Raw genomic sequence first — 15,203 nt, 5'->3', positions numbered from 1 at the left:
TGGGGTGAAGGGGCGTATATGAAACAAAAAGATGACATATCCTCTCACATGGATTTATGAAAATTTTAAGGTGGTAAATTCTACCACAAATTATAAATTCCTAGGGAAACCAACTATATTGCCAAAGCTACCAAATAGATGGTTGATGTCTGCCTTCAAGTCACACCACACAAGTGCCAGGAGGGGCTGTGATAGATTAATATTATTTTTGCATGAACTTTAACAATAATAATTACCACAGTACATACTGAACACTCATTAAGTTTCTGACAGTGTTTCAAACATCGTATATATGTTAATTATTTCAACTATCACAACAAGCTAGAAGTTATATATTGTTATTCTTAAGGATAAGGAATCAGGCACAGAGAAATTATGTGACACAGATAATAAGTGGTAGAACCATGACAACCTGGCTCCTAATAACTTCCCTAAAACATTGATTACATGCTTATTATGTACCAGAAAATGATATGGAGGAAGCAATAACTCAATCTGGCTATATAATATGCATATTCTTTATTTCAAAGGTTACCTATATGGAAATTCATTATGAATTTTAATAGCTCATAAATCTGTAGTTCATAAAGTGTTATATTAAAACAAACTACCATAAGACATGCCACATATAATCTATGTAAAACTGCATAAAATTTAAGGATTATTATTAGATTGTCAAAAATTTTAGTAATCTTTAAGAAAAAGTCAGTGAAATGATGAAAATATGGAATATATCTGTTCCAGCACATAGATCACTGGTAGACAAATAACTAGAGATTGATATGGTCAACTAAATCAAACTGCTAAGTAATGCAACTTATTCCCACTAATAATTCCTAATTAAGTAATTCTTTGTTAATAAGCACAACTGTAAAGTTGGTGAAATTATAACAAAATTGATGCATTCATATTCTGATGGTGTAAATTTGTTCAAATGTTTGGGAAAGCAAAAAATTAGCAACTAGAGAAACATTTATATCCTCTGACCTAGTCATCTCTTTTGAGAATAGTATCCAATGGAAGCAATTCAAAATAAGTACATGCACAGAGATGCTCAATTCACTGTTAAAGTAGGCAAAAAGTGAAGATAATTATTTTCCTATTGGGCATTTAAAATTGAGGACATTTTAACTGTCTTTTGGTAAATGTCATGTAATCATTACATATTATAAAATTTAGATAATATGGGGAAATGCTAATGATATAAAAATAAAACAAAATTCTGTATCATAATTCTGTAAAAACTATAACATATATGAACAAATTAGAAGGCAACAAAAATAATGAAAAAGGCCCTGGCCGGTGTCGCTCAGTTGTTAGAGCACTGGCAGGAGAACCACTGAAGGGTCAAGGGTTTGATTCCTGGTCAAGGGCACATACTTTGGTTGCAGGTTCAATCCCCAACTCTGGTCCAGTGAGGGAGGCAACCAATCCATTTGTCTCTCTCACATCGATGTTTTTGTCTTTCCCTTTCTCTTTCTCGCCCTCCTCCTCCCCTCCTCTCCCTCGCCCTCTCTCTTCCACTCTCTCTAAAAATAAATCAATGGGAAAAATATCCTCAGGTGAGGATTAACAAAAAAATAAAATGAAAATGATTATTTGTTAATAGGGCAAAATTGGAGTTGATTTCTAGTAACACTATTCTAACAAATGTTCAATAAATAAAAGGAAACACACTAGCCAAACAGTAGAATTAAAAAAACCACCAAGCTATAAAACTGAAATAGCAAAGGTTTAGGTCAGGGGTGGGCAAACTTTTTGACTCGAGGGCCACAATGGGTTCTTAAACTGGACCGGAGGGCCGGAACAAAAGCATGGATGGAGTGTTTGTGTGAACTAATATAAATTCAAAGTAAACATCATTACATAAAAGGGTACGGTCTTTTTTTTTTATTTCAATAGTTTTATTCATTTCAAACATTTTAACAAGAAGAATGTAAACACTAATTATTATAATTTGAAACTTCAAAAAATGGAGGAATCATAGCACAATAACACACCTTATATTGAAGATGGCAAAGGCAAAATAAAATTGCCTAACAAAGGAAAGGTACAAAAGCCTTTCAAATTAAACTTAAATATAATAAAATAATTTAAAACTAAAACAAATAGAAAATAACAAAATGTGTAAACAGTAAATTAAACATTTTCTTTAGTGCAACTTCCAAATTATGCCCGGGATGTAGATGTAGATGCCAATGTAGACTGGGTTGAAAGGTTTTTGGTCTTTAAAACATCAACTTCAGTGGGAACAGTGTTGTTGGTCTCCTTTTTAGCTAATGCTCTGATACTGTGCTCTCCAGGGGCGTGTCTCCCTACATCACCACGATAACGTGTCTACACATTCCCAGGGTGATGTCGGGAGACGCGTCCCGGGGCATTACAAGGAGCCTCTGGAAGATTGAGAGGTTGTTCCTTCTACTGAATGGGCGGATTTATATCCGCCCACTCAGAAGAAGGAGCTGCGGCTGGGTTTCCCCACGTTGCCATGTTAACACTGCTGCTGGTGAAGGAGCGGTGGGGAGAGCAAGAGAACCCTCCGCTCTTTCGGCTCCGCGGGCCGGATAGAACAGCCGAACAGGCCGGATCCGGCCCGCAGGCCGTAGTTTGCCCACGGCTGGTTTAGGTTCAGTTAGATGAACTAAAGAACATTTAGGGAACATAGTTATAAATTTAATTAATTATACATTAAGGTAACCATATAATACCAAAATAGCCAAAGTGCACTTGGTATTTTGCCAAATGGCTTTTGCTAATTATTATCATTCCCACCCTGTCTTTCCCCATTAATCTTATTGAGAATCTCTATGATAATAACCTACTACTAGTATGGAGAGTGTTTTCTATTCCTTAGATACCAAGAGAGAAAAAATGGTTGAGAACCACTATTTTTAAGATACAGAATACAGACATGGGCCTTGCCCCCAAACATTTTACTTATTTACATCCTTTCTTGTTACAAAAAGTTTTTAATCACTTTATTACCACTGCAAAATGCCAAGGGAAAAAAAGCATCACTAAATGTACTTAAAAATGTAAATAAAGACAACAGTTTTAAGGTTGTTAAAAAGAATAAATTAAAATAGTATATATGTATATATAATTATGTGATACATATTTATAATAATATATGCAAAATAATTCCAATTATTGCTGACTTTAAAGATCCACAAACTTCCTTAAATTTCTATGAAACTATATCTTATTCTATACTTTTAAAAATATATTTTGATTTTTTACAGAGAGGGAGGGGGAGAGAGAGTTAGAAACATGGATGAGAGAGAAACATCAATCAGCTGCCTCCTGCACACCCCCTACTGTGGATGTGCCAGCTACCAAGGTACATGGCCCTTGACCGGAATCGAACCTGGGACCTTTGAGTCCGAAGGCTGATGCTCTATCCACTGAGCCAAACCGGTTAAGACTATACTTTTTAATTCTGAGCTTAAGAATCAGAACAAAAAAAATAAATGTTTTATGGGGTTTACCCCTAGATAGAAATAGGTAAATACTGTCACTACTACCTCATTATTAAAAACATTAAGAGAACATGCAGCATTTTAGATAATTTCTTAGCCTCAAAGAATAGGGGTGAGTATAGGTTAAATACAGAAATACTATGTTAAACTGACTACAACGAGGAAAATTTGGGGGTTTTATACAGTACAGTTTAGTTACAAAGAATAGCATAACAAGTACTGATTTTTACAAGGATTAGTTGCATATCCAATTTTTGTTATCCACTGGTTTTAAATGAGAGATTCTATTATTTGCCCTGGGTGACACAGTGAGATCCACAAACTTGATCTAACAATTTAACATACCAGCAGAGAACATAAAAATCATTGAAATCCAACATTTTCAAAATACAAAAATTTAGGTAGAAAAAATGTAGATGATTTCTTAAGAGTTAATGCTAGTGTTTTAATTTATTTTATTTTATTATTTTTAAATATATTTTTATTGATTTCAGAGAGGAAGGGTGAGGGAAGAGAGATAAAAACATCAATGAGAGAGGATCACTGATTGGCTGCCTCCTACACGCTACCTACTGGGGATCAAGCCCAAAACCCGGGCATGTGCCCTTGACTGGAATCGAACCTAGAACCCTTCCGTCCGCAGGCTGATGCTCTATCCACTGAGACAAACCAGCGGGCAATGCTAGTTTTAAGTAGTAGGCATTTGATGCATATCATATAACTTTTTAATATTCATATAGCTTCTAAATTCTGAAGTATAACACTAATAAAAAGTATCCCTGCAAAATATTAAAGAGCTGACATAATAAACATTTCTACTATTATCTCAGTTTAAAAACATGAAACAGCCCAGTTGGTGTGGTTCAGTGGTTGAGCAATGACCTATGAACCAGGAGGTCACGGTTAGATTCCCAGTCAGGACACATGCCCTGGTTGCAGGCTTGATCCCCAGTAGGGGGCGTGCAGGAGGCAGCCGATCAATGATTCTCTCTCATCATTGATGTTTCTATCTCCCTCTTCCTCTCCCTTCCTCTCTAAAATCAATAAAAATATATTAAGAAAACAACAACACATGAAACCAATACTCCCAAGTAAAAAAGTAAATGCAGGAATTTCTGGAATGCATGTTTATGTACCTTAAAAACACACATGCAAAGGTCTCTTTCTGAAAACTCCTTCCTTACTTGTCAGTAAATACAAACACCTAAATTCGAAATTATCACAATATTGTATTTTAAATAATTAAAAACTTAATGGCAGTAGCATCTTCTAAAAGCAAGCTTAAACATGTTTTGGGAAAGCAACATACACACCATAAATTTGGAAGATTCTCATAATTACTTTACAAAGACTAGGACTCTTAATTATAATTCAATTGGTGGCCTTGAAGATGCATGAACTTTCTTGACTCTGTTTCTTGATCCTCTATTTTTTAACATACTTTACATCAGTGTTCCTTGCAATTTTGAAAAAAAAAAATGTTTGCAATGGATTCCTCAGTGTAACACATTTAATTGAGATATGATTGCTACTGTAGGTGTCTTTCAGGGCACTTAACCCTATAGGATTGACTTTTTAACAAGCTTCTCACCTTCAGAGCTTTGGTACAAAAGGCCAAGGATAAATGGTTAAAGATTATGCCTAGAAAAGCTATTACTGACAATGCCAGTGATTATGAATTTCTTCAAATAGGACAACATGTGCTCAGAGGAAGAGTTTTTGTTCTCATTTCAAATATACATATTAAATTCATGCATTGTTACCGTTTCCATGATTTAAAATTCCTAAGAAATTGTAGCTTTCACATTATAATTTAAGGATTAGTCAAAAGGCCTAAAATCCATCAGGAGTAATCCCTTTTACTCCATCATATGCACTTTAGTGTTACTCTTGGCTTCACTAGTTTTAAGACTCCCCATTAAACGAGGACAATTTCATACTACATAAGGGCACACAAATAGTCCCCAGCTCCTACACCCTCTCCCTCCTTCCAGTGTAGGTTCAATGAGCGAACATAGCGCGCGCGCGCACACACGCACACGCACACGCACACACACACACACACACACACACTCGGTTCTGGTCCCTAGGGCATCAATACAAAACACAGGTTATTTCCCAACAGAAGCTCCGCAGTCCATCCAGGGAGGTAAAATGTGTGTGTGTGTGTGTGGGGGGGGAATACAATAATCAAAACGCACCCACACCTCAGCCCCGCCCCACCGGGAAAAAGTGGGGGTGGGGGGTGGCGGGAGTGTGAGAGGGCAGAACCGGCAGAAAAGACCGACTTCCAACTCCAGGATTCTCCGTACCATTTGTCCTATCATGTTCCCCCGCAGCACGAAACCCAGACCCTATTTCAGACGCGCCTCCCTCAGCTTCATCCCCGCCAGCATCACATCCACAGTCCCCAACCTCCGAGTCCGGGGTGGGGAGACCGAGCCAAACCTCTTCCTGCTCCATCCAAGGTCTGAAGGAGGTCTGTCTCCCTGAAACCTGAGCATCTCCGACCTGCTGCCCAGGAACCTCTGAACTGACGAAAGAAGATAAATCGGGGGGGAGGGGTCTAAGAGGAGCCGTTATCCCTTTTTCCTCCTCGTTAGGAAAGCGCGCGAGCGGGGAGGGGCCGGACCGAGGAAGAGCAGTTACCTAACTGGCTGGCCGCGCCGGTCAGGTCCCTGCAGCCGACGCTGTGCGGCCGCGGAGGTGGCAGCACCGTGAACCGCCCAGAGGGCTAGGTACTGAGGCAGGAGCACCCGAGGTGATGGGAAGCGGGGGGTGGGGACTAGGGTGAGCGACGTCGCCATGTTAGCGCCTGCTTTCTCCGTATCCCTACAGTCTCCAGTCCTGCGGCCCTCTCCCCATCACTACTCACCTGTCTAAGTCACTAATTCATGCTTCTTTCGGTCGCGGGGAAGACCCGAGCTCAGCCGTGTTTACAAACTACCCTTGGAGGAAAGGGCTGAACGGCACTTTAAAGGCCACGGACTCCCACAGGCTTCCGTCCTCTCTCGCGAGATCGGATTGACAACCCTTCTCCCCGCCCCTCTCCCGGCATCCCCCCCTTTTCTTCTCGGGCCCCGCCCTTCCGTGCACACGCCCCTCCTTGCCTTCTTTCAGATGGAGCGCCTCCGAGTCCGGTGATTCCATCAGGTTTAAGGGAAGGGGCGGGACTTCAGGAAGGCGGGGATTGAGGGGGCGGGGACCAAGGAACACTCGGTAGCTGGTGATTGGACAAAGATCACGAAGGGCGGGAAGCAGATCTGGAGGGGGCGCAACCAGGGAGCCAAAACCCGGGTGTCTTGTTAGCACAGAACCTGTGGAAGCCTGTGATTGGCAGCAGGTGGAGGCGGGGTGGGTGTGGGGCACTAAAGCAGGTGGATGTTGAGGTCGCGGGAAGGAGTTGACCGTGTGCGGTGAGGGAAAGCTGCTAGTGGCTAGCGGGGACGAGTCCCCCGAGCGCAGCCCCGGGGCACCGTATTTCCGTTTTGTCACTTCCCGGCCCTGGGTAGGAAGAAGGTATAAAGCGCAGGTCGCCGCGCGCCTAAACCCACCCCTCTGCCACCCAGAAGCCTGCGAAGGGGAGCGTCGGTTAACAGATTTGGAAGAGGCGGAGTTTGCCGGAAATAAACCCCAAGCCCCGATATGCTTAAAGCGGGAAAGTCAGATAAGTCAGTTCTGGAAAGAAAAGAAAAAGCCTTCGCTCTCAGTAGCGTTTGTTCGAATTTTACTAAGCTATAACTAGAACTGATTCTTCCAGCTACTAAGCGTCTAGTGTATGATAGTAACATATAATTATGTTTTAATTAACTTAAAAGAAAATTCAATGTTTTCTACTATAACATCGTAATTTAAAACAATGCAAGAACTTGTTTGTAAGAGAAAGTCTTCCATATTTTGGCGTATCCTATATTATCAATTTCCCTTTATTTAGTAGTTATAGATATGTATCAATATTAGTAGAAATAATTTCAACCCTTTAAAACAACAACTATTTTAGAGAGTACCAAAGGACACTAAATTAGAATATGGCATAGAAATGGCACTCTTTCCACAATATTATCCCACTGCTTAATATGTTAACATGAGACAAAAGAAACCATACAGGGGTGGGCAAAAGTACGTTTACAGTTGTGAGTACCAAAACACATGGTTTTTTCTTGTATTATTTATTAATTACTGTATTACTTGTGTTCTTTATTATTATTTTGTATTCTTTCTTATGATTACCTAAAAGGTAATGATGGCTGGTAATTTATCTACTGTTGCCATCCCTGTATTTATTTCTTTGCCACTGACACACATAAACTCCTAAAAACATCAAAATAAGTACAGTTCTGAAATTATTTCTTTTAATGTTGCTCTATGATTATCTATACAACTTAAATGTTTAGATGTTAAGTGTATAGATATTGATTGTTCAATAAATACACACTGGCATAAATTGAGAAGTATGATCAGGCCACTGTGAAAATTTGCATTAACTATTAATAAATGGGAAGTCTTTTCAGTATCTTGTTTTTTCATTTATTAAGTGTTAATTTCTAGTCCATAACAAAATTATGAATACAGTTTATGGATTAACATAAAATTTACTCACAAACATCTCTAAATCAAAATGGAACTAAAATTGTTGGAGATTGTGGTGGATAGTATTTGAGAGTTAATGAACCTGCAATTCAATAATGGTATCCGGCATAAATGAAATTGTAATGGCACTGGACATTTTAACAGGTCGAGCCTGCAACCTGGGCATGTGCCCTTGATCGGAATCGAACCTGGGACTCTTCAGTCCACAGGCCAATGTTCTATCCACTGACCCCAACTGGCTAGGGTGTTAGTTTGTCTTTAAACATACTCCAGGGCATCCCTTATATCTGCCTCGGATTCTGCATTTTCACAGGTATCCTCAAGATGCAACCCAGTACAGTGCATTAGCTGGAATTTTGCCAGTGAGATCAGGTGTGTGTGTGTGTCATGAAAAGGGTGGACGAGGCAAGGCATGAGTGTCCACACACCTGATACCAGAGAGATGAGATGAAAACAGTGTGGCCCTAGACATAGTGTTGATTATTTTTAGTACTTTCTATCCATGGCAGGTCATCTTATATCTGACAGCCCAGGGTTTTTCTGTACATTGCTAAAATGACCTATGTTACAGTTACCTCTCAGTGCCTGTTCTCACTATGGAAATTTCCATGGAGAGAATTTCAAGTGCAGGGGGGACCGTTGTCCACCTCTCACCCCCAGTCTTTGGTTTTTTAAAATAACTTATTTACTGTGTGTAGCTTTGTGGGGGAAAAATTAAAGGGCTGTATTTATCTTTAAATCATACCAATTAGTTTATGCTGGCCTCAGTGAGAACAGCCCAGAGACAGAGAATGGAATCTAAGGGCTCTATTTTCATCTTTCATATCAATGCCTGCTCCAATCTCTCTCTCTTCCCACTCACTAGACAGAGGGCTTGTCAACATTATATTGTTTCCCCCACACTAAGTTATCAGTAAAAATAGATAGAACCACTCCTAGCATAAATAATTTTGCCTGGTATTTCAGTGTCTACCCTTCATGGCTCGTCTATTTGTCAACCTGAGGCCCACATAATACTAAGCCATGAACTCCTATGCTAGGAACCAAAACTAGCCTGGGCCCTTAGACTTATAACTTGCTCTTTCTAGGTACTTTCTAACCTTGGACGCGGCTCTTGGGTTAACTGTCAATCAGATGCTCTGTCTCTATATAGTTCTTTACTCATAACACCAAGATGTATTGAGCATAAACATGTCAGGCACTATTCCTGGTGCTGAGGCTACAACTACAAACAAGACAAAGTCACTTAAAGAGGCTGCCATGGGGAAGGTGAGACAATACATATATATATATGTGTGTGTGTGTGTGTGTGTGTGTGTGTGTGTGTGTGTGTGTGTGTATGTATGTATGTATATATATTATATGTGTATATAAATATGCCTAATATGCAAATTGTCCCTGTGGGAGTTCGACCGGGAGACCAATCGCTCACTATGACATGCGCTGACCACCAGCGGGCTGGAAGACCCCGATTGGCCCTGATTGCCAGCCAGGCCTAGGGACCCTACCCATGCACAAATTTCGTGCACTAGGCCTCTAGTATGAAAATAAGATGTAAATAGTGGTAGTAAGTGCTATGGAGAAAATATAGCAAGGATGTAATAATATGCAGTATTATAAGCTTCTTTCATATGACTTTAGAGCTACAGATATTTTAGATATTTCTACAGAGGTATATAAATGCTTTGAGCTGCCCTTTGGCTATAAGTATTAAGGGAATATTAAGGGGCAGCCTCTCAATACTCTCAAATACTGAGCTGTTCAGTGGCTGAAAGACTCAGCCAACCTGTAGCTATTTGAGGAAGCAAACCCTGGGACTCTCCTATAAGAGGAGCAGATCCTGGAATCTCCACGGCTGGGAAGTGCTGACTAAAAGCTGTTGTTGAAAGGCAACCAACAATCATGGGTCCCCTTAGGAGTCTGCCAAGATCAATTGTAGGATGTTAGCTCACGCTATTAGGTGGAACAATCAAAAGCTCTAGGATTTACGAGTCCCTGTTAGTCTCAGGTCAATTCCTCTTTTTAATATCTAAACTCCCTGGAGAAAGGAGCTCTACAGTAGTAAATTTCTAAGAGGGGTTAGATTATCAGCATCGGTCAGGAGGAAGTACAGATTCTGACCAGGAGCCTGGGCCAATTTTTAGATTATAAAAAGATAACTGAAAGGATGTAACCTAGGGAAATAGAAGATACAGGCATACCCTGGGAGATATTTTGGGTTTGGTTCCAAACACTGTAATAAAGCAAGTATCGCAATAAAGTGAGTCATATTCTTTTTGCAGGTGGAGGGTCTTGCCTTCACTTAGTAAAACATGCAACACCTGTAAAGTGCAATAAAGTGAAGTTCAATAAAAAGAGGCATGCCTAGCCCTAGCTGGTTTGGCTCAGTGGCTAGACTCGCAGTGGTCAGCAAACTGCAGCTCGCGAGCCGCGGTTTGCCTCTCTGTTGACTAATGAGTTTGCCGACCACTGACCTAGACTCTCGATTCCAATAATTACAGGCTGTTGTTGTTCCTTGTGATTAAGCCCCTATCCTAGTGGTTGGCAAACTCATTAGTCAACAGAGTGGCAAACCGCGGCTCACGAGCAGCATGTGGCTTGCGAGCCACAGTTTGCCAACCACTGGAGCATCAGCCTGAAGACTGAAAGGTCCTGGGTTCGATTCTGGCCAAGGGCACATGCCCGGGTTGCAGGCTTGGTCCCCAGTAGGGGCTGTGCAGAAGGCAGCCAATCAATTATTCTCTCTCATCATTGATGTTTCTATCTCTTCCTCCCTCTCCCTTCCTCTCTTAAATCAGTAAATATATTTTTTTAAAAAAGAGGCATGCCTATATTTGCATTCTTCAGCATTTGACCTGTTGCATTATGTTGCTTTGGTTGAAGAATATGACGAGAATCTAGCCTCACACAGCTATGTAAGTGGAAAAGGAAGGACCTCCTGAAAACCTCAGCTGTCCTCAGACCACACTTGAAGAATCACAGAATTAGCAGTATATTCCAGTGGGAAGGGGGGAAAGATTTTCCAGTGAATTAATTGACAGTTTTTTGAAAGATAAGGAGTCTGAGTCATGGTATGCAGTATTCTTGGACAATGCTTCTCAAAGTTTAATGTATATACAAATCACCTGGGATCCTTGTTAAAATTCATATTCTGATTCAGACGTTCTGGGGTAAGGCTCTAGAACCCATAGTTCTGACAAGTTCCCAGGTGATGCCAAAGCTGTTGCTGCTGATCCTTGGGCCTCATTTTGAGTAGCAATGTTCTGGTATATTATGCTATACATATAACCAGAAAGTCTATAAACACATGCACAAGTGAACTTGTGTGTGTTGGGGCAGTGAGGGTGAGGAAGTGGGTAGGATAGTAATAGGTAGAAGGAAGAGAGAAGTATAATAAACTCATGTGATCTTTTTTAAAAAGCTATCCCGCCGAAACCGGTTTGGCTCAGTGGATAGAGCGTCGGCCTGTGGACTGAAAGGTCCCGGGTTCGATTCCGGTCAAGGGCATGTACCTTGGTTGCGGGCACATCCTCAGTGGGAGGTGTGCAGGAGGCAGCTGATCGATGTTTCTCAATCATCGATGTTTCTCTCTATCCCTCTCCCTTCCTCTCTGTGAAATATCAATAAAATATATTTAAAAAAAAATAAAAATAAAAAAATAAAATAAAATAAAAAGCTATCCTATATAATAAAAGGCTAATATGCAAATTGACCGAATGGCAGAAGACAGGTTGGCAGGGGGCAGGGCCTGCAAGCGGGCGGTGCCAGGCCAGCCAAGGCGGGTGCCAGTGGGCAGAGGGAGGGGATGGCTATGGGGGGGCGCAGCCAGCGGCGACCTATGGTGGAGGGGTGATCTGGGAGGTGGGGCCAGAGCTGTCCCCTGGTGGTCAGTGTGCTCCCACAGGGATGTCTGTGGGGATTGGGCCTAAGCGGTCAGTCAGACATCCCCCAAGGGCTCCTGGACTGCGAGAGGGCACACACTGGGCTGAGGGACCCCCTGAGTGCATGAATTTTCGTGCACCGGGCCTTTAGTAAGAAGATATTTTCTTATAAATCCTGTAAGTTTTGGCCACCACTGATTAGCTATCACTAATCAAAGCTAAGGTATAATGTTGCTACTGACAAGAGACAATCCAACTGCCATATTTGTCAAGGCAGAGGTAGATGGCATTAGATCTGAAAAATAATTGCCCCTAATAAAGAATTGAGCAAATTATTGATGGACTCTGTATTTGGGACTTAAGTCCATAATATTATTAGTAGAGTTATACCGTGGAATTGCTAAATTAACATATGCACAGCATGTAGAAAATTGAACTAATTTATTATTTCACCTGTAGAAGTCACATTATTTAAAAAGGCTTTGCAGATAGCACAATACAACCTTTTCCTCTCCCAAACACCTATCACCCAAATCAAACCATATTGGTTAAAATTCCTTAATAGAAATTAAAACTTATGGCAGAAGCATGAGTATAGTTTATTTGGTTCTCAAATGTTACTTCTCATTTGTCTACAGTTCTTCCTTAAACTTAACTTCAATGACATTCATTTCTACCCAACATTAGCCACTCATCAGAGTGACCACAAATTGTAGGTTCATTACAAATTCATGTTATCTACCTGGAGCTGGGTCCTAACTGCTGCTCTGCACTTCTTTTATGCACATCTACTCCTTACTATAAACCATCTCTCCTCTTTTCAAGCCCACAAGTCTCTCTGTAAGATAGTACTTCAATTTTGTATTTCAAATCCTATAACAGGATGAGAAGAGATAAATGAAAGAACTTATATTCTTATATGCAGGACACAGGCAATAGGATAGTGAACTGGGAGGAGTGGGTAGGGGCTGAGAGGAGGGGCTAAAGTGGGGAAAAATGGGAGATACCTGTAATACTATCAAGAATAAAAATATATTTTAAAACATTCTATAACAAAATACGCATTCCCCCCAAATCAGCTTTTTCCTTGATATCCCTACCATAATCACTAAAAATCAAAGCATGGACTTTGGAAACACGGAAAATCTAAATCTGGATCCTGACCTTGTCCCTTAATGGCTATGTGATTTGGGCAATTGTTTAACCCCTCTGAGACTATTTTTTTCCTCTACATCTTAGAAAGTAATCCCAGTTGTGCAGTAGTCATCAGGATTAAATGACTTATTTGATGTACACACCCTCTCCTCCCCTTCTCAAAATCTAGACAACCAAATCCTACTGATACTTTTGTAGACTTAAAAAAACACACATCTCATTGTCACCATCTTAGACTGACTACCAGGGGTGGGCAAACTTTTTGACTCGAGGGGCAACAATGGGTTCTTAAACTGGACCGGAGGGCCGGAACAAAAGCATGGATGGAGTGTTTGTGTGAACTAATATAAATTCAAAGTAAAGGAGCGGAGGGGAGAGCAAGAGAACCCTCCGCTCTTTCGGCTCCGCGGGCCGGATAGAACAGCCGAATGGGCCGGATCCGGCCCGCGGGCCGTAGTTTGCCCACGGCTGGACTAGGCCCTCATTACCTCAGCAAAGGTACTATGGTAACCACTAATTGTTACTGGCCCTAGTCCATCCCACACACTGGTCTTATATTAACCTTTCTAAAACACAGCTCTAAACCTTTAAAGGCTGGCGTAGTCACCTGAATGAAATCCACTCTCATACCTGCCAGTTTACATAATTTGGCCTGTCTACCTTTGCAGCCTTATCTCACACTACTTCCCTCCCATACCCAGGCAGCTCTTTATTTGTCACATACCTTTCCTGATGCAACCACTAGCCAAGATACCCTCTTCTTCAGGCCTGTCTTCATCTCACCAGTTCCTTGAGGTTTACTTTTCTTCACAGGATTCCATCAGTGGAAATTCTTTCTGCCACCTCTGAACATCTTAGTACTTAAAGCTCCTCTTCTGGAACTCACCATTCTGAGTTTTAGTTATTTCCATATATACCTAGTGTTTGTGGCTACACGACAAGTTTCTCTTTAGTTCAAACATACATTTTACACTCAAGCCTGTATTTTGAGTTAATCCCAAAAGCATTAAAAATAACACATTTCTGCAACTTGGAAAGGTAAGAACCTAATACCAAAAGAACGTATGCCTAGACAACGTGGACTTATTAAAAGACCCAACTCCTATCAATATGAATTCACTTGTTGTTTGATGTGAAAATAACATCTTACTGGCCTCTGTTCAGAAACTAAGAAGCTGGTGAAAAGCTTGTTTGTAAGGCTCATGAACTAAGGGAAGCAGTACCTCCTATAAGATGGTGCACAATAAACATTTCTGCTGTCAGTCGATGTATTCCAGTGAGGTACTTTCAATGTCAGAAACTTGTTACTGTAAATGAAAGTATAGTAGAGAGATATACTCCAGGATATTGACCATTTATTATGTCCTTTGCCTTCTAGGTGAAGTAGGCTGTGGTTATACTTCATTATACTTTCTAAAGTCTATTTTGCTCAGCAACATGGAAGTCAGGCAGCCACAGACCAGATATTTTCTTTCCCCTTTTAGATTTCCTCAGGGAGGGGCACCTCTTGCAAGAGACCTGTTCCAGAATCAGTTTCAGGCCTCTTCAGCCAACCACCAAAACAGTATTAAGAACAGTTTTTGTTTTTAAATACAAGTTGATTTTATTTAAACCAACTTGAACAGAGGACTAGTTAATTTACATATTTTCCTAGGTTTAAAAAAAATGTGGTATGATTTATAATATGTACATTGTTATAGTACTTTAATTGTAGTAAAATATATTTGCCATTTTAACCATTTTAAAGTGCGCCAATTCAGTGGCATTTAGTACATTCACCATCACCACTGTCTAGTTCCAAAATACTTTTATTACCCCAAAAGTAACCTCCATACCCATAAGCAGTCACTTCCTATTCTTCCCATCTCCCCTGCCCCTGGTAGTCTGCTTTGTCTCTATGGATTTGCCTATTCTGGATTATTTCATATAAATGGAATCATATAGTGTGCAGCCTTTTGTGTCTGGCTTTTTTCACTTACCCATGTTTTCAAGATTCATTCATGTTGTAGCATGTATCAGTACTCTTTTTATGGCTGAACAATATTCTACTACATGGATATACATTGTGCTTATCCATTGATCAGTTGATGGACAACTG

At 40.6% G+C, this 15,203-nt stretch overlaps 1 protein-coding gene across 2 annotated transcripts in view; it reads right to left on the bottom strand.

Annotated features, from left to right (window-relative positions):
- The window catches only part of ATF2 (activating transcription factor 2), an 84,892-nt gene extending 78,371 nt beyond the window's left edge, over positions 1-6,521 (bottom strand). The window contains exon 1 of one of the 2 annotated variants that reach the window (XM_080669275.1): positions 6,355-6,521. The gene's annotated coding sequence lies outside the window, so the exon portion shown is untranslated. The remainder of the gene's footprint in view (positions 1-6,354) is intronic. The other variant, XM_080669274.1, reaches the window with a different exon arrangement.
- Positions 6,522-15,203: the final 8,682 nt, after the last annotated feature.

Source organism: Plecotus auritus (assembly GCF_963455305.1).
Source record: "Plecotus auritus genome assembly, chromosome: 5".
NCBI lineage: Eukaryota > Metazoa > Chordata > Mammalia > Chiroptera > Vespertilionidae > Plecotus > Plecotus auritus.
The sequence above is the reverse complement of the archived record's forward strand: the minus strand, read 5'-3'. Positions and strand labels throughout refer to the sequence as shown.